Here is a 20,661-nt window from a genome sequence, read left to right as displayed (position 1 = left end):
TTGTTCGGGGAACTTGTGTAAAGTGGGATAATTGTGCAGAGCGGCGACCGGGAGACGGAACGCTCCGCACACGGCCAGCTCATTTGAAACTCGACCCGCGTCTCTTTCGCCGTAAATAAAACGTGTTTCGGTAAATGTACCACAACTTTGTCCTGTCATGTTTGGAACAGATGAGATTGTTAAACAATTGTTATATGTGAACCCAAACCCCGGAGCTCTGCTCCACACCGAGCTTCTCGTCACACCTTTACTTTTTTGTATTGCGTAACATCACAACAAGAATCGAGTAAAATGGGCATTTGTGGAGGTGTTGTTGTTGTTTTTTAAAGCATATGTGTTAACGAGAAAGTTCGATTTGGAGATTAAAGAGTCGGTTATGGGTGCGCGTGAATCAGGCCTAAAGGCGTAATTTAAAGAATCCAGGAGTGGCGAGTCTTTTGGAAAAAAGTCGACTTGTTGCTTTACTGAGCGTCGACAAGCGAAGCATCACCTGATAAATATTCATACAGCTCAGCGCTACTTCATGATTTGTCTTAAATGTGGCAAATAGTGGACAGAAAAGCTGAGGCGGACACATCCCACTCCGGAACGCAGCGCTGCGCACAGGCGCGCACACAGCAGGTTCAAACGTTTCAAACACTAGTCATCCGCTTTCCTGATAAATTGTCCTCAAAAAATATAAATACCATCGAGTTCGTTCTCAAGACTTGAGCTCAGGTTTGATAGAACTGTCGCAGCCAAAAGAGCAAATGCATTAAAAAATCCACACGAGCACATGAAAAAGGCGCAATTAAATGATTGTGATTTGTAAAAATAATAAGCTGAGAGGTTTAATTTAGTAGTTTGTTCTCGTGGATGTTGTTAAAACACGTGCAGAAGTGGCACACATGTCCACAAAACGCCACATTCCCTTCTTGTCTCTGTCTTTGGTTGTATAATATTTGCTTTAAACATGAAATTCTCTCTATATTTTCTTCTTTCTTTTTTTTTTTTTAAGAAACGCCACAAAAAGCAAAGTCCCGGTGCAAAATGAAGTTGGAACTTACCACTCATAGTGAACAAGAAGCAGGAGGATCCCCGGATCGATTGGAGGCCAAAAAGTCTCTCTCCCACCTGCAAACTGGCCAAGAGTGAAAATTTCGCAAAAGACTCCAAAAATATCACCCCAAAGGTCTTGTAGTAGATTCAGAGCCTGCAACAATACTGTAATATAGCTGGGTATAGATTACTTTGAGATTTTCTCTCTCCTTGCCTACTATTTAAAACGGCCAGAACTCTTTCATTTGACAAGCTTTTGATTGCGCGTTACTTTCAATTTGAATATTCAGAAGCAACCGAGTTAAATAGGTTTCCCCCCCAAAATCGATACTTGTGGACATCTATGACCCCCTCTCTAACGTAATGTACTATTATTTTGAACCACAACCCCCCCAAAACGATACTTTTATGAATTTTATCCTCATTTTGCTATATCAGATCATCACAGCCCTTCATTGGGTTGTGAGAGTCCGTCCTGCGCCCCGTGCGCGTCCCGCAAACACTTTTCCGTCCCCTGCTCGCCGCCATGCGCTGCCAGGGGTCACTCTGCACACAGAAAATCACATTAAATGACATTTTAGGCTTTATTTTATGAGAAAATGCACAAAAGTGGTAAGAAAAGGGGGCGTGACTGCAGGGCAGCAGCAGTCATCTTTGCCATCTCAGGCCTCCGGCTGTCGACCTGCTGCAGGAGCCACTCCGCTCCTACAAACTCACAAATATCACGTTTTACACACTTTCACCTGTTTTCAACACCACAATACATAAATTTTCATCAAATTCCTGGTTTTATCTTAGATTTTTTCAGTTTTCCGTCTTGGTTTATGTTGAAGAAATCTAATCAGCCTGTAACGCAGTTTAACACGAAACAACTCCACGTGCGTGTTTTCTTTTCTTTCTTTCTTTCTTTTTTTACAATAATGATAATAATACTAATCATGGATTTTTCTGTGCAGCAGAAAATAGTCTACCAGCAGCCACTGTGATTCCGTCCAACTCCATATAAGCACAATACATGTTGGCCCCTTAAGTATGAACTGCATTACAGTGTTTTCCACATTTTACCAACTCTTCAGGAGTTTTACAACCCAAATCGTTCACATTGTGAAAAACCTCCCATCATATAATCAGCCTCTGAGTCCTGCATGCATCACTCTCCACAATATAGTGTAAAAAGAGTGTTTATTATATATAACGCCAGGTTCATATCGATATTCTTTATTGCAACAGGTTGGATTAGATTTCATTACTTTTTTCCCCACTTTATTGGAATATTTTAGTTTCTTTTGTTGAAAGGGTTGAAAAGGTTTTCTTTATTTTCCCTTTTTAAATTGAATTTATTTTCCCCTAATATTTAGTTCACATTTTTGAAGGTTACTTGAATAATAAAAACTATTAATATTATTATTATTATTATACTCCAAATAGAAACCAAAATGCCCGAGCAGGTTTCTTTAAACCATTTCCGTTCTTTATTACTCATCAACGAGCGAGAATCGATTAATCAGTGCTTTTGTTTTGAAAGTTTTTACAGCGAACAAATGCACCTCAAAAAGACTATTTGCACTTTACTCCAATCTGCCCTACAAAATCACAAGTTTATCTTTTAAATGCTGTGTGTGGCGATCTGCACTTCATCATTTCAGCTCGTGTATACTTCACATTGAACTGTGTTGAATCAGTTTGAAATGTTTTCAATCTGAGGTTTTGATGTTTCGCTCCGGACCTCCTGGCCAAGTCATAAAGAGATCCGATGATGGATTCTTTTTCCTGGTTAAATAAATAAATAGAAAACAGTATTATTAACTAAAATATGTGAGATTAAAAAAAAAGAAGCCATTATTTCAGGTATTTCAGGTATTTAATTTTTTTTGTATTATGTTCCTTTTTATACTGAATTAAAAATGATATTGTTTATATTATGTGATCGCTTCATTACTTTTTATTGAATGGTTTACTTAATATTATTATTATATTGGATCCATCTCTCTCTCACTCTCTCTCTCTCTCTCTCTCTCTCTCTCTCTCTCTCTCTCTCTCTCCACAAAGTGATTTCACCTCCTCCTCCTCTTCCCTCCTCCATGATGCTGCAGAGACAGCACAGCAGCGCCCCCCAGTGGCTACATACCAATGAACACAGACTCAGCAAAGCCACAGGAACATGTTTAATTTCAACCTCCTTTGAGTTTAGAACTTGTTATAATGTCTTAATAGACTATAGTTTCTGTGATTTTTCCAACTTGCGTGTGTGGTAAAGTGTCATCCCAGAAGGTTTTAATCTGAAGTGTTCAGATTGACAGTTTAATGTAAATAATCTGAATCGGAGGCCTTTCTGTGAGACCAGGTCGAGTCCTAGACCTCGTAAATCCGGGCAAAGATTTTCAAGTGAAAAAGCAAAACTTCTGTTGTTTTTTGTTTATTATGACCATCACCGATACCAGTATCGTGTATCGGCCCGATACTGCACGGAGTACCGGTGCTGGTGAAATCAAAGCTCCAACCTGGTATTGTACACACAGGTAAGTTCAGGTGTTCAGTCTGCGGGGCTGGTGTCTAGCTCTTTACTGCCCCCCAGTGGTCGTCCTGAAAGGCGCAGCTTCACCTTGGAAGACGAGGTTGATTGATAGAAGTCTGGCCTCCCTTGTGGCAGAAACGTAACTAAACTAAACTAAACTAAACAATGTGGTATGAAAACAATGTGAAGGTAGTAAATAAAGCGTCTTAATGAGTCAAGGTTTGAAGTAATTTACGGCTTAATTCTGGTGTCGAGAATCATGATTTGATTTTATTATTGTTAAATATTCACGCTCAATACTATGACATACATACATACTATTTCCAAAAGTATTCGCTTTGTGAAGTCAGATACTGACGACCCACCGCTGGAATGACTTTTCCATCAGGTTGAGGCCTGGACTGGATCGTCCAGGTCTTTATGGACTTTAACTTTGTAGGAACAGGAAGGAACCATGTCCAAACTGTCCCCATAGAGTCGGGAGCACGACATACTCCCCAAAATGTGTCGAAGATTAGAAGAGCTGAGCAAATACTTTTGGCAATATTGTGTGTAGTAACTGTGTGGAACTACAGGAGACAGGATACGTTTTAATGTCTGACCACCAGGTGGCGGTGTTGCTGCACGCTGTGTGGAAGGCGCGCGGCGCTATGGAGGAACAAAGTGATATTTTAGTAGTGAATTATAAAACATAAATCACGCACAGTAGAAATTATTTCTACATCATATACACCATATATAATGATAATCTCATTATCATTATAGTAAAATATATGGATTAATTAAATCCACTGAATACGTGTTTGTTGCGATTATATTAACTGTTAGAAAAAGGAGTGTTAATTAAAAAGAAACATCATAAGAACCAAAAGCAGTTCTGTATGAAGAGTGTCAGGGATCAGCGGGTTCAAACAGGAAGTGACGTCCAAAGATCCTCAGAAGCCCAGGATGTACTGATACTTACCAGAGGGTTCTGGTTCTGAGTACTGGGCCTGGGAAAGCATGATTCAAGTAGCACTCCTACACTCAGTAACAGGGACTGCCTTCTTTCTTGGACATGTTTGCCTCATCGATAAACGGACAGGGTGCTTGAGAAACTTCTAATCTGCACTTGAAATAATTTACCATAAAGTGAGTCTTCAGTAAGCAGAGGAGTGACGGAGCATTTGATTTGATTAGATTAGATCCGATTACATTAGATTAGATTAGATGGATACTTTATTCATGAATGTCCAGGCTTGTATGACGCCACAGCTCCTTTGCCTTTTGTTGTTTTGTGATCGTTTGTCAGTCGTTGCGTTTGTATAGTAAATGTGTTCCGGTCCTCTCACGTCGTTCCTCGTGTGTCCAGATCATGGTGACTGTCCTCTGGTAGGAAAGGGATGGTTTGACCTTGCATGCTTTGCTTTTTTCCTCTTTCTTTGTGACGTTGCTGTGGCAGAGTTCAGCAGATTATAATCTGCCTGCTGCCTTGCCGAGTTCTGCTTCGTGTCTCCGGTCCGAGACGTTTCTGACAAGAAAGTTCTGTTAGCAAGGAAAAATTATTTGCGTGGTATTTTAGTTGATGTGAGGCTGATGTTTCCTTCTCTGGTTCAAATATTTCTTTCTGCTTCTTTGAGGGTACGTTGTGATAAGATTCCATCCATTTTTCTTTGATTGTCTCGTGTGTTTGTTTGTTTCCATGTTTTCGTTCCATGAGTTTATGTCATTTCTGGATGTGGAGATTCTTCGTTGTGATGAATTCCTCTTCGCGTCCTGTTTCAGATGTGTGCTTTTCTGTTCTTCTGTGTCTTGTTCCAGGGAGTTTGTTTGGATCCTCTTATCCTAATTAAGGTATTGATTTCCCCCCCCCACACTTAGTTGTCCTTATTCTCTCTCTAATGAGTGTTTTTTTCTCTCTCGCTTTGCTGATGATGTTTTCTGTTTTTTTTTTTCTGTTTCTTGATATTGAGGTGTTTTGGCGGTGCTCCAACAACGCATCCACAACAATTATTTTCAGCATTATTGATTTGAAGGATTGGATTTCAAAGTATATGTGACACATTTTGAAGGATTATTAAGTGTATTTGACACAAAAACACAAGATATATCAGTATATTTGACACAATAATAAAGTTAAAGCGTCGCTTCATAGATGATAGCGGAGAGTGATGCGTTCAGGTGCATGTTAACATGTCGGAAGCTGCTTAACGAACTGCGGGGCTAATACTTTAGCCACGTTAATGCTTTTTCGGCATTATTCCATATTTTTAATGGCTTATTAAAGGTTTTCGTCACGTTTTCTTCCTCTGAACTGCCGTAAGATCTCGTTCAGGCGCTGCCATCTTGGATGTTTTGTGCTCTCCTATTGGACCAGCAGCTCACATGTGACTCAGAAGCAGCACACATAACAACAATATCATTAAGCCAGTAAAAATAGTGTCGACTTTAAACACTGGTTTTAAAAAAGAACTGGGAGAACTTTTGACATCTCGCTCAGGACTAATATATCTTTATAACAGTGTAAAGACATTCTAGTGTTTTGATGTCGGAACGGGATAACGCCGCTTCTTGGTGACCGCTTTGAGTGATGCGTTCACGTGCGTCACGAAAGAGCGTCCTCCGGTAGCAACTTTATATGATAAACATGATTAAAATATGACTCATAGTCATTAGAGAGTGAGAAAGTGGAGCACAAGGCAGTGCTGAAGTTTTGGGCGGGGGTGGGTGGGGGAGGGGGTTCAGAAGACCATTATTCATGGGAATAAAAAGCCAAATGATACCATACTAAATATATATGGACATATACTAGATATATGAAGCATATATAACATATCTATCCAAAATAATATGTAAAAGTGCATTGTGCAGGACTTATTTTCTCCAAAAAATTCTGACATCTCATCGGTGGACGAGTCGTCCTCTGAGGGACGAGTTGTCCTAGAATTTTAGGCTTCTCTCTGCCCCCCCTCCACCCGGGGTCTCCAGCCGGCAGCCTCGTCTCCATTCTGGGTCACAAGATGTCCCAGAGATCCTCCAGAACCTCCTCTCTGTGTTCCAGATCATAAAGGGGACGATAAGCATTCAGACTGGGTTCCACAGAGTTTCAGGTATTCCAGCACGACCGCGCTCTCAGCTGCATTAACAGTGATCCCAGCGAGCCGGACGGCAGGGAAGGTTAAGCAGCTGCTGGAACTGACCTTTGACCCGGATGGCCTTCCTGCATCAGCGGCATGAATAGAAAAAGAGTTCTGTTCTGAATGTTGGGACTACGGTACGGCTCGGCTGAACCGAGGGGGAAGCAGGAAGGATCGATGGCTGGTAATTACCTGCAGGGCGTTGATATTGTATTTTAACTAAGGGTGGTCAGCTTGGGTCAAAAAACATGTCCAGCTGTGTCACTTCCAATTAAACCCGCCCCCCCCCCCCCCCCCCCCACCCCCGCCCCCACCCCCCCACATCCCAGAGGCGCTCGTCACACTGAGATCTGCTGATAGAGGCAGTTTAAGTCCAATGAACTCATGTTCATGTTCAATACATTTAAATCTGGAGTCTCTGAACGAGGCCCCTGACCTCCAAATTCCTCAGTGACAAAAAAGATTTCCCCTTTTAAAAAAAATTATAAAATGTTAAAAACACAATTGTAGCAGGACTCTCATCCCCTGTGGTGATTTGGAGGAGATGACTTTGTGAAAACCTTCAATTAACTTGGAAAAGTTGAAAAAGACCAATGTCCTTTTGGCGACTTTTACACTTTCAAACAGATTTTTATTGCAAAATAAATAACATTTATTCAAGTATCGCTGATATCTGCCGTCTGTTGGGGCCCCCTATGAGCGGTAGACCGGTGACTACTCGGAAAGGGTCCCAATGTGGGAGATTTTCGATATGCTGTCGTTGCAGCATCTCAAAGCAGACGCAGATATCTTATTTTGCCAGAATGTCAGCCGTACCCTTGGGGCCCCCTTCAGCTCGGGGCCCGAGGAAATTGCCTGTGTTGCCTACCCCGTTGCGGCGCCTGTGCTCATGACACCTTTGACTAAGTGGAACGTGTTAGCCTGCAAAGGGACATAGACTTAGCTCATATAGAACTCCGGTCCTCGAGGGCCGCAGCCCTGCACGATTTGCATGTCTCCCTGCTTCCACACAGCTGATTGCAATGAGCAGCTCGTTATCTGGCTTTGTGCTGAATGTGGTGATGAACCATCAGGACATTCAGGGGAGGGAGACGTGGAAAACGTGCAGAGCTTCGGCCCTCCAGGATCTGAGTTTGACACCCCTGATATAGGACATTCTTCCGTTGCATCGTCAATGAAACCAATGGAAGTAGTGCACAGTGCACAGAGCACGCAGGGACGGGGTGAGGACCGATCAGCCACCAAACTGGTGATGGAACCCTGCTGGCCCAGGTTCTTTCGGCACAGAGACGTGGAACCACGTTCCTGGTTTACCCTCTTTGTTAAATTAACACCGAATCAAACACCCACACGCCACTGCTGCCTCTTCCAGGCTCCTGCTGCACGTTCTGCAGGACGTCCTGCTGCACGTCCTGCAGCATGTCACCTTCTGCTGCACATCCTGCAGGACATCCTGCAACACGTCCTGCAACACGTCCTGCAGCATGTCACCTCCTGCTGCACGTCCTGCAGGACATCCTGCAACACGTCCTGCAGTGTGTTTCTCTCTGCCACACCTGTGTCTTCTCTGGCTCCTCCCTTTTATCACCCACGTCTCTTGATACTGATTGGATGATGATCTATTCAGGCAGATTCTGTATCAAACGGAAACGAGGAACTGTGAGAATATAAGTTTGTTCGACAAAGAGTGTGTCTAGTATCAATGGAAGTGGATAAGGAAAAAAAAAAAAAAAAAAATTATATATATATATATATATATATATATATATCAGCAGAAACACTCAGAATAAAACTGTATTTTTTGAGTCATATACAAAATTAATAGTCAATTATCAAAACTGCCTTTTCTTCTTAAAGACTACTTATTGTGTGACTTAATTTAAAAGAAATAAAAAAAAGGATTTTAGATTTAATAAAAAAAAAAAAAAAAAAAAAAGCCCCCCAAAAATATTTAAGAAATGCTTGAAAATAAAAAGACAGTCAGAAGGAGAGCGTCCACTGACGTCACTGTCCTGCACCACCGGGGTTTTTTGCGGGTCGGGCATAAAGACGCAAATTAAATCTCGTTTTTTCTTTTTAGTTCAACCCGAAGAAGCAAAAGAAAATCCAGTTTGGATGATTTATTATGAATTGTATTTATGAGTCAAATAATGCAGTCATAACCTTGAAATGAAAAAGCTTTTACATTTCCAAATTCGACATTTCAAATGGAATTTTGGTAATTTTTTTAGTAGGGCATTTTTTTAAAATTTAATCTTAAAAAGTTAGTTTCTTTTTAATTTGAAGTAGGTCACAGAATAAGCAGTCTTGGAGAAGAAAATGATAATTCAGTTTGGATGATTGATTATTTATTTGATCGATGAGTCAATAATGCAGTTTTAATGAAAAAATGAAAAGGCTTTTCTGTTAATACATTTCAAATTGATTTGGGATTCGCTTCCATAAGAATCCATCGAAGTGGTTAAAAGCTTTGAAGCAGCAGTCAAGACTCATTATTGCTCATGGTCCCACAAGCATCTCACACATTTTAGGACTTTTAAGGTTCTAAAGAAAGACTCCTGCCCAAACCAGGGTGGAGTGGTGGCCCAGCTGCTGGAGTGGATTGTCTTTCTGTACAGCCGAAGACACCGAAGCCCCAAATCGCTCCCGAAGGACGGGTTGAATTCCTCGCATGGCACCGCTGCCATGAATGTGATGAGAGACACTGAGCCTTTGAACAGAAATCAAATTTACACCTTCAGTTAAAATCCTCTCGTTTGTTGGAAGACATAAAGACGAGACGGCGTTTGAGGACAGTGAGCGTCCAGTCTGGCCGCAGTAATAGTTACTGATCAGCCAGGTTCACCTGTTCAATGGCTCTAGATGTAAAGTGACTCTCCAGATCGTGACTGAGGTTGGCTATAGTGCTATGAATTAAAATAGGAATATAAAATATAATAATGGAGCAGTTCCATTATTTTATTTTATTGTATATTATTTTATTGGATTTAAAATGAGCTGAACACTTGTATGGCTTCAATTTATTCTCTATAGACATTCCAGACTCTGTCTCGTCTCTGGTGTCCTCTTGGTGTCCCTCCTGGTTGCCTTCTAGTGACCTCTTGGTGACCTTCTGGTGACCTCCTGGTGACCTCCTAGTGACCTCTTGGTGACCTTCTGGTGACCTCCTGGTGACTTCAGGAGCTCTGACATGCTTAGGAAGGCTTTCGCCTTGAGCTCATGAAGTGCAGCGGTGACTTCATTCTGTAATTTTCTGTCAGCCTCTGCAGTGAAAGACAAACAAGGTCCCGCCCCGATCCTTCAGGTCTGCACACCAACAACCAATTACTGAAGAAGGCTGCGCCGCCACATGCGCAGCAGCAAAAACAGAAAGCACACCAGCCTCAGTGCAACTCGGTGGATCGTCATAAAACCACCTGAGGTGCTCGACTCACGCTGCGCTCCCACAGACACCGGGGATCATTAGGAAAGCCTGCGAGCGATTATTAGAGGAAGCCTGCAAAGACAAGTGAGGGGGCGATTCAGCATGGATGATAGCCCCCCCAAACCCCCCTCAAACCCCCACGGCACGGCTGTGGCTCAGCCCAAAGGGAAAAGCTGTCACAGACAGTCACACTGCGGTGCATGAATATGAATGCGTTCACTGTGGCATGGCTGGCAGGATAAAATAAACCAAGAGCCTTGCCTCCGGCATCAGCAGCCTAACACCCCCCCACCCCCCACCCCCCACACCAGTTCTCTTAATGTCATCTCAGCAACCGAGCACCTCTGGCTAATGGACCGACCAGCACCTCCATCAGGTTGCAGTCTGCACCCACACATCCGACACAATGTCAATCAATAACAACAAGCACAGACACACGGCCGGTGGAGGGAAAGTCAGACAAAAAGAGAAAAAACACTGGTGCACATAGGTTATTTCCTGTGTGAAAAATACTGCCGCCCTCAACTATATATGTAATGTGGAGCCGGGAAGGAAACCTCCCAGACCTGCTTTTTAGTGGTTGTAACGCCTGTTCATGTCACTCTGCCGCTGTCACTCCAAAAACTGTTGCTTCTTGCAAGGAAATGGTGATGGGAATTAAAATGAAGTCAGACAAGAGAAGGATATTGGTGGGGAGACCCGATAAAGCCTCCCCTCTGATGATTTCCTGGACATCAGGACGGTGCAGGAACTCTTTAAAGTCCTTCACACAGCAAACTGCAGTTTGACGATTGTTTCTCACACACAACTCAGATGTCAACATCTGCAGAGCGGTTGAATATGTGGTTCCCATTGTTTCCCAACAAAACATTGTATGAGACAAGATTCATCAATTTTCATTTATGTGAAAATATTTCATAAAAATATTTTGCCTTGGGTCTCTTGACCCAAGGCAATGCATTCTGGTTCCATGTGGAGTAGAGAGGAGGAAGTGGAGAGGAAGGTTTGTTTTGGGCCACAGCGCCCCCACACTAGCAGCTGGCGTAACTGCAGGATGTTTGGTCCGTTCTCTAAGCTGAACCTGAACGCCATCCAACCAGATGAAGGGGTGAGAATTCTGGGCTCCGCCCCCTCCCAGGTGACGTGAGTCCCGGACTATCCCATGAGAAAAGCCCCTAACAGATACCAGAGAGTTTTTCTGGGCCACCCTGTAGGGTCGTCTTTTGTTTCTGTGCACACATCAGGTCACCGTGAAAACTCATGATGTCATTTTGGCGTTTTTTTGTGAAAATGGGATGAGACTTGAGGCGGTTAAACGGAAGTTGTCCAACTCTGGCAAAGACATATCAGGAGCCCTGCAGTCAATTCAGGGCATCGCTTGGAAAATGGATGAAGACGTCAATAGGCCTGTGGGTAATGGGGGTAAAAGGCCAATAATCTCAAAAGCTTGTGTGAGACAGTCAATCCTCTTCATATTTTAAATTTGATAAACAACTCCCGCCAGGTCTCTGCCCGTCTCACCTTAATGCGAGAGTGAAGCGGTGGGATGGAAACGATTCCCTCTCCTAATGTGGTTTTTGCAGAGCGGACGTGTCTGAGCCTCACAGCTTTAAGCTTCATGTGGCTCTGGGTGTCATCGGAGGAAAGCGTCAGGCCAGCGCACATCTGATTTGATCAGGCCTGACAAGCTTTGTGCTCCGCCGTGTGATCGCTGGTCTGCAGGTGTGACACTGAAACCCCTCGAGGAGAAGGTAGAACTCCCTGGTTGCAGGTCCAGTGGAAATTACATCAACTGCAAGGAGCTCTAAATATTTAAACATGCTTTTAACGTGGAGGCATTCATCTCTCGCTTCCATTCCAGACAAAACATTAAAAAGGTTGAACTTTCCTCCCACTGATTCTCAAGGGGGGAATCAACATTTCTTTCATTTTTTAAAGGTTTTTTTTAATCATCATTTTGAACTAACTTATCAACTGAATAACAGAATAATCCATGTTTGGAAGCATGTTTCTCAGTCAAACAATACATTTTTATTAAAAACAATACAATACAATCAAATAAATTGTGGAATAAAACAGAATATATAGTGTAATCCTATAACTGTATAAAGCCTTTTGGTGTCCGTTTACATGATAGCGATGCTCAGAGCCACTGAAAATGCAACTTTTTTGAAAATGGCGTCCAAGGTTGAAGTTTTCGAACACACCCACGGCAGATGTATTGAAGTCCGTACAAATGTCAGTGTACTTGCCATCATTGATGTTTAACACGTTAATCGCTGTGCACAGCGGGTTTCACTTACAAAACAGCAAACAGCGCCATCTCATGGCCTGGCATGCTAACTGCATCAGAACGTTGCTGTGTAAATACCAAACACTTCTGAAATGAAAACATAAATACGACGAGTTTTTGCCTCAAATATTGTGGTGCAAGAAGGGCCTGACTTTCAAGTATGTAGATTTCTTTCTTTCTTTTTAAAGTGTGTGATTTGCCTGCATCTGTACAGGCTCTGTTCCTTCTTTTATTTGTTTGGTTTCTTTTTTTTTACTCTGTTCATTGCAGGTTTTGCATGTTCTTCCTACTGTGCATTTTTATTTCATTTTAAAAACATTCCAGATTAATTGGTGAATGAAAAAGGAACAGAACTAACTTCTGGATATGGTCACTGTAACTCCATAATTCATGTGTAAATGATTTGTCCAGTGAATACGATCCTGTTTGCAACCCCACATGTCGCACAGAAATGATTCTGACCCTCCGATGTCCTCAGTCCCGAGCTCCGGCAGTCGTTTTCTCCACTCCCACTTTTCACCAATCCATCAACATCATGGCAACATGCCAAAGAGTAAATGAACACAAGTATTTAAAGGGGGATGGGGAAGGGCAATCTCATCGTTTATGTAATGCCACACGACAAAATGTATATGGTCCTATAAGCTTCTTGTCCCTCGGACCATGTGTCTAAATGTCCTTGAACAGGACTGAACAGGAAGTTTCTCCACTGACGTGAGCATGAGACAAACCCATTCATCATTCTAACATATAGGAGGCATGCAGACGGACACATGGACTCAGTCTCATACTAACATTCACTGTTTCCTGGAGACTGTCACTTCTTGGGAGACAAATAAACTCTGGATTTGCAAACCGCCCTGACTCAGCATGACAGAGATTTCAAGCAGTCGAGGTTTTTATAATTGTATGAAAGCGTAAAGTCAGTGTGATTCCGATTCCCAATTCCAATTTTTTTGCGCTGATGTCACACAGATCAGATCTGCTTTTGGCCGTTGCAAGCAGGAAAAAGATACAGACTTTCAGATATTTTGGAATCAGATACAGGCCTCATGAAATAATGGAGATATGTATCAGATATGTGCCAATGTGACCGTCGAGCTTCTTTTCTCCCATCGTGAACGAGGTAGAATACCTCATCTTTTTTTCCACAGGTGATCGTCTTTGCCGACTTTGCCGTCCACACTCCGGGGGATTGGACGGCACGAGCCGGGGTTTTAGAATTTCCCCACTCTGGGACCCGTATTAAAAAAAAAAAAAAAAATCAGTTTTCACACTTACAACCGCCTCATGTGGATGACAGGCCAGAAACAGTTGGTTTAGGTGAACCGGGTTCCTGGTGTGGACGGACCCTCAATCCAGATGTAACGATCGCAATCTGATCTGAAGAGGAACGTTAATCTCTCCACTTTCACCTGCCGGCGTTATGTTTCAACTTTATCCAACATTCTGCCACTAAAGATGAGTGACTGAGGATTAAAAATCCAACACCTTAATGAGAAGCTTGCTTGTCTCCTGTGTGGAGGGCGAGCCCATGGGGCCCCGGGGGCCACGAATCAGACTCCTCCTGGTGGGATCGTCCTGTTTTCAGACACTTGGTGCTCCCGCCCCCTCGCCTCCCGTCACAATCCGGAGCGCGTTACGAAATCCCTCAGATCCCCGTGCCAGCCATTTTTCCTCCTTCCCACACGCCAACTTTTCATACATCAACTCTTCCGAATAAATCCTCACTTTGACAGTCAGCATTCACGTGAGATGATCAGTCTTCTCACTCTGCCGCGCCAAGCGCGTCGTTCTAGACGGAGTTTAAACTCCGGGCCCGCAGGCCAAATCACCCGGCGTCACTCTGGAGGCCCGACGGGAAGCTCGTCTGCGTCAGCCATGAAGGATGCATGCACTTTCAACAGCTCAATCACGCATCAGATGGAGAATCGCTGACGCATATTCAAACTTGCCTGCAGTTACAGGTAAATGTCTTCACCTCCGCCTCACTGTCTCTAATGTATTATTCTCTCCATTCTTCCACGACGTGATCACATACGTGACATGGATCCAGACAAGGGAGACACTCGTTGGAATCTTCGCTGAAAAACTCACTGAATTGGGTTTTAACACCATTGAAGGAAAAAGACATGAATAGAGAGAGAGAGAGAGAGAGAGAGAGAGAGAGAGAGAGAGAGACTCTCAACATGTCGTTCCTGAAAAGACACGAATAGAGAGAGAGAGAGAGAGAGAGAGCGAGAGAGAGAGAGAGAGAGGGACTCTCAACATGTCGTTCCTGATTCCTTGTGGGTTTTTTGGGTTTTTTTTTTTTTTGCTCCCTGGACATTTTCTACAATAAACTCTGTTTTTTATGGAACTCTGTGATTCTGCGCTTGGGTCCATCCACACACCTCCTGACAGAAATAATATGAAAAAGCACCTTGTACAAGATTTATTTTCTCCCAAAAAATTCCTAAAATCTCATCCGTGGACGAGTTGTCCACTGGGGGCGCTGTCTGTGGACGAGTTGTCCTACAGTCTTTAACGTGTGCAGAACACCTCCCCCCCCCCCCCCATAAAGCTAAATACTCGGCGGTGCCCGGACAGGCTTTTACTCCACTCTGCCGCCTTTTTCATGCAATTAACGTCGGCACACAGGCAGCATGTCTCCAAGGTTAAACACATGCACATTCCATTAGAGCCCGGCATCATGCACTCCCAGTGATGTAATTATAGTGATTTATGGAGATGACACATTGAATAATTCAGCGTCATCATTAGAGCAGAGCAATATATATTCATAAGCACTACTTGTTCGACGCGCCGAGATTAAGCGCATCTAACCTTGAGCGTGTTTGCGCTCCGGAGCTGATCAAGCAAAGAGGCATTATGACTTTGTGTGATTTCGGTGATTGAGGAGCGGCGCCACGAGAGCAGCCGCCGGCGTTTGGGGCGCATTTTGCATACGCTGGGTACAAATGAGCCTTTCCAACCGAAGACAGATCACTGGTGGAGATGTATGGCCTCTGCGAGCACACCTCGCTCCACCGGTCTCTCTGGGATCAAGAAGTCCGACCCGAGGATGGAACGACATTAATACAACTCGTCTCAGCTGATAAGAAAACAACTTAACAAGATGACCGAGGGCAAACGCTGGATCTGCCTCCAACACTGACTTCAATTTGTAATACAGATCTCTGGAATCAACAAGTTGGACATCGGCTACATTAAGAAAAGTAACAAACGCCTCTGAATACTTTAGCCTGCTGCTGTTTGTTTCTGCTACGTGGAACAAAAATAGTAAAACAGTAGATGCTAATAAATGTCAACAAGTACTTCCTTTAAGCTCCCGTTGAAGGTTGGCCTTTATAGATTTGCCGAATTAGATATTTTTGCTGTTGTGCCATTTTAAATGAACTAAATGACACAAAAATCCATGTTTTGAAGCTTAATTCTCAGACAAACAATACATTTTTATAAAAGAATTCAATCCATCCAACCAAACTGTGGACTAAAACAGAAAATATAGCGAAATCCTATAAATGTCAATGTAAGGTTTGTCATTAAGCCCCTGTTTATAAGATGCTTTCAAGTGAAAACAATGCTGCCGTGGAAACACACACTTTTTTTTTTTTTTTTTAAGGATTAGGTGTCGTCACAAGAAACGTTGTCGTGGAAACGTCCAGATTCTCCTGGGCCTTGGTCGTTTTATGGTTGAGAGTCACCATAATAGCAATCCAACTCCATCGTCTGTCCATATAATGTGTGTGTGCTCACCGCTGTTCATTTGCATAGTGTATTGTTCTGTGTGGGTTTTTTTTAACAATGTTTTTTTCAACAATGGTTTCAAAGCGTTGCTACGTAAATGTGAAACTTTTCTGAAAATAAAAATGCAAAGACGATGCGTTTTCACTTGAAGCATCATTTGAATGGGGCCTCAGAGAAGAAATGTACATTTCTGACGAAACTGATTTGAATTATCTTATTAAAATAGCCACTACAATTATATTTGAATGCAATTTTTATTTTCACACCATTGATATTCCAAAATGAGTACCATTGCTGATCAAGTAGCCATTGCAATCTGCCTGAGCATTTCTGAACTGTGACTGTCCAATGAACCTCCAGAGAGAAGACTCAGCAACTGAACTTGGAGGGTCGATGTGCATCAGTGTCCGACAGCAGCGTCCGCTGTGAGCAATAATGAGCTCAATGGAGGGAGACCGACGAAGGCTGCAGCCAATCAGGATTCTGCTGAAAGGCATATCTCGCCACAGCAGCACTGGGACAATTTAGCAAAGACAAATGAGACAAAAGCAGAGCTCCTCACTGGAGAAAAGGCTGCTTTCCAGGAACAGTCTACCAACCTGCTGTGAAAGTTGGAAGAGGGTTTGTGTCTGATCAGGATCCAGATTTAAAACAGTCTGAAATATACCTAAAAATGTCTCAGAATAATTAATAATAAAAAAAAGGATTGTTGTGAGGAGTGATGGCTGGTTTTAGCACACGGGCAATCTAGTTGACAGATGGTCAATTCGATTGTTATTCCAGGTGACAGTCAACAATAAAACTACCAAGTCCCAGTAGAATAGATTAAAATAGAAGAAAATATTGGTAAAATTATATCGATAAATGCACGAATGAGTGGCACTAGCTAACAATACAAAATGTTATTTACAATCTAAACATATTAAAATGATGCGTCATTACCCGAAGAAATAACTCAAGAGACTCTATATAAGAATAGATTCCTTTTATTGCTGTAGTTGTGGCGGTACAGGCCTGGGTGATGTGGTTCAAGAAAAACATAACTAAAATGGTGTCTTTAAAAAACACATGTTTTTAGTCCGACGTGCTTTTTTTTGTCTTTTCTTCCGCCCACCATTTTAAACTATGTGTCTTTATGTGTAAAACATACATTACTATTCATCCTAGGTCACTATACTGTTCAAAATAATTATTTTATTATAATAAGTCATCTCAATGGGAATCGTCTATTTGGGAATTGTCTATCTGGATATCATCTATCTGGATTTCGTCTATCTGGGAATCATCTAACTGGGTATCGTCTATCTGGGATGACACCAGAGGGACAGAATTCCCAGCAAAAGGCTGGTGACATGTAGCGATATCATCCCAGATAGACGCTTCCCAGTCATACTCAAGTGTTGTTTTCCCAGATAGTCCATATATTTATGTTTAAAGTTAATATTAGCTATCATATATAAAAGACTAAAAACATGTGTGCATTATAATATATATATATATATATATATATATAAAAACACGTTTTTAGTCTTCTACATATGATTAAAAATAGAATGAGAAATAACTAATAATAACTTTCTATACATATATATAGTGTGTAACTGGGAAGCGTCTATTTGGGATCAGTATCTTCATCCCTGAACAAGCCGTGTTCTAGTCTGATCTGATTTCACATTCTGTCCCCCGGTTGTTGTTCTCTGTCGTGGCTGGTGTCCGTCTCAATGTTTACCGACTCTCCTCTCGTTGCAGGAGTTGTGTTACGCTGCGCTGCACGTCTCTGCTCGTCCTCTCCCAGACTGTGGGCCTCTGCCGGCTTGTTTCCACAACAATGACTTCAAGTGAAAATGCAAAGCTTTTGTTTTGGTTTTTTTTTCGGTGTCCGTTTACAACAGGGGTTCTATACAAAGGTGGACGGTGGATCGCGGCATCAAAGTACCGCTCTGCTCTGGTTTTAGACGGTGTTCATCAATGTCCATTGCGCAGCTCGTCAACAGCAACTAAGTAAATGTTGAATATGTTTCTCGGCTCCCTGACACGGTTTGAAAATGGTGTTTGCTTCCCTGTCCTGCACACCTGACCTGAATCTACGGTGGCCCTGAAGTGCAAACCACAACAACAAATCACTAAACACAACAACAAATTGAAAAACACAACTGCAAATTGAAAAACACAACACAAATGAAAAAACACAACTGCAAATCAAAAAACACAACACAAATGAAAAAACACAACTGCAAATCAAAAAACACAACTGCAAATCAAAAAACACAACTGCAAATGAAAAAACACAACTGCAAATCAAAAAACACAACACAAATGAAAAAACACAACTGCAAATCAAAAAACACAACACAAATGAAAAAACACAACTGCAAATGAAAAAACACAACACAAATGAAAAAACACAACTGCAAATCAAAAAACACAACTGCAAATGAAAAAACACAACACAAATGAAAAAACACAACTGCAAATGAAAAAACACAACACAAGTGAAAAAACACAACACATTAACTTAAACGGAAAAGGTAGGAACCAGTTGGCAGAAAGAGATATCGCAGAGTTGGTGGAGGAGTCACCAAACTTTTGCCACAGCTGCTGCAAAAGTTTGGTGACTCCTCCACCAACTCTTTCCCGCAGCTTGGACAAAACATTGTTCCTTGGTATTGTCTCCTCTCAAATCCAAACACGCCACGAGTGAAATGACTTCCGGTTCATAAAGCGGCAGGGTCCCGTCGTCCAAACAGCGATATCTCTTTCTGCCAACTGGTTCCTACCTTTTCCGTTTAAGTTAATGTGTTGTGTTTTTTCATTTGCAGTTGTGTTTTTTCATTTGTGTTGTGTTTTTTGATTTGCAGTTGTGTTTTTCAATTTGTTGTTGTGTTTTTCAAGTTGCAGTTGTGTTTTTCAATTTGTTGTTGTGTTTAGTGATTTGTTGCTGTGGTTTGCACTTCAGGGCCACCGTATGAATCACCTGGGGTCCGTTTCACGAAGCAGGTTTAAGAAGCCATGGGCTTAACACCGAGCTCTGAATTGAGTTACATTGAGACAGAAAACGCGGAGTTTTCGGTTTCACGACGCCGGATTTTGATCAGTTTGATGAACTCGGAGTAGTTTCACCTGGAGTCAAGCGCGTGCACCACGACTCTAAAAAGACCGCATCAATGGAGCCCCGATTCAACGAGTCACCATGACAACTGAGACGCGGAGGGCGGAGTTTTTGACGCCAGTGGAGCAGGAAGTATTGATCCGATCATATGGCGAATATGAACATATTAAAAAAAAAAATGCAACAGCGCAGCGGCTGCTAAAGAGAGGGAGGCGGCGTGGAAGAAGATTGCTGCTCAAGTGAATGCGTAAGTTCAAACGTCTTTGTCATCACAACATTATTGCAAGGGAATACTGCTTGATGGTAGCTTATTAATTTATTTCGTTTGGGTGCAATTCCGCGGGGGAGAAGCGCTCTTGGCAGCAGCTGAAAGTGAAATATAAAAACATTGTCCAATCGGGTAAGACCGCTGCCAATTTAATTGTTAATCAATACATTTCTTAACGTAATTTCGATCATGTGTGACATTGTACAGTAAATATCAAGTGGCCATTTGACTGTGCAGGTGTTTTATTCCCAACATAATGCTGTTTTCAAACACATAAATGTCTTCTCACCCATATCATGTGCTGTCAAATAATTAAGGCTAAACTAAGACAGACTTTACTCAGCCAACAGAAAGAAGGCAGATGCCTGTAAAACGGGTGGTGGCCCAGCACCTCCACCTTTAATAGAGGCAGAGGAGCCCTAAGCCAGAATGTTGGGAGGCCAGTGGCTGAGGGAATCCCTGGAGGAGCTCCTCTTCAGAGCTCACCCCTCAAGATACCACTTCCTTCCTAATATATAATATGCCGAGGCCTATATATCTCTTTAAGCCTCCTTTTGTTCATCTTCATTTCCCCATCATGTCTTTTTTTGTTGTCACCCAACAGATTGTGATGGTGTTCTCTGCCTGCTGGACCCCCTCATGCCACAACATACCTTGTAAGTAGGCAACACTCCAAAGATCTTGCAAAATGGTAGTTTAAATATAATGAAACATATTCATCTAGGATGAAGAGTACGAGGAAACCCTGTCTGCTGCCTTTACAGAGGAGGATCCACAAAGGGCTATAGAGGTATGATAGTTCTCATCCTGTTTACATTTCTGAAACATTGTGGTGGAATAAAGAGTGATATTTTGTCTACACTGAAGTATTGACACATTATTTTTTAACAGGGCATGGCTGGGCAGCAGCAGGAGGGTACCTCAACATCCACTGCAGGGACTGACAGTGAGACAGATGTTCAGTAAACACCAGAGGTTCATTCTGTGGAATTCATGTCCAACTGTAATATTTGAATGTCCTCCTTATGTCCTCCCAGTTATCTGTAAAACAGATCTATAGACTCCACCTGCTCCAGAAGATGGAAAACACTGCTAAGGAAATGCAGATGTGTAAATTGAACTACTGGAGCACAAGTTAGGTGGGTGTA

At 42.4% G+C, this 20,661-nt stretch overlaps 1 protein-coding gene across 1 annotated transcript in view; it reads right to left on the bottom strand.

Moving 5' to 3' along the window:
- The window catches only part of linc.pou2af1 (lnc RNA pou2af1), a gene marked incomplete at its 5' end in the record, with an annotated part of 28,850 nt that overhangs the window by 3,837 nt on the left and 4,352 nt on the right, over positions 1-20,661 (bottom strand). The gene's annotated exons all lie outside the window — the stretch shown is intronic.

Source organism: Blennius ocellaris (genome assembly GCF_963422515.1).
Source record: "Blennius ocellaris genome assembly, chromosome: 2".
Lineage (NCBI taxonomy): Eukaryota > Metazoa > Chordata > Actinopteri > Blenniiformes > Blenniidae > Blennius > Blennius ocellaris.
This window is presented reverse-complemented; position numbering and strand designations above follow the sequence as displayed.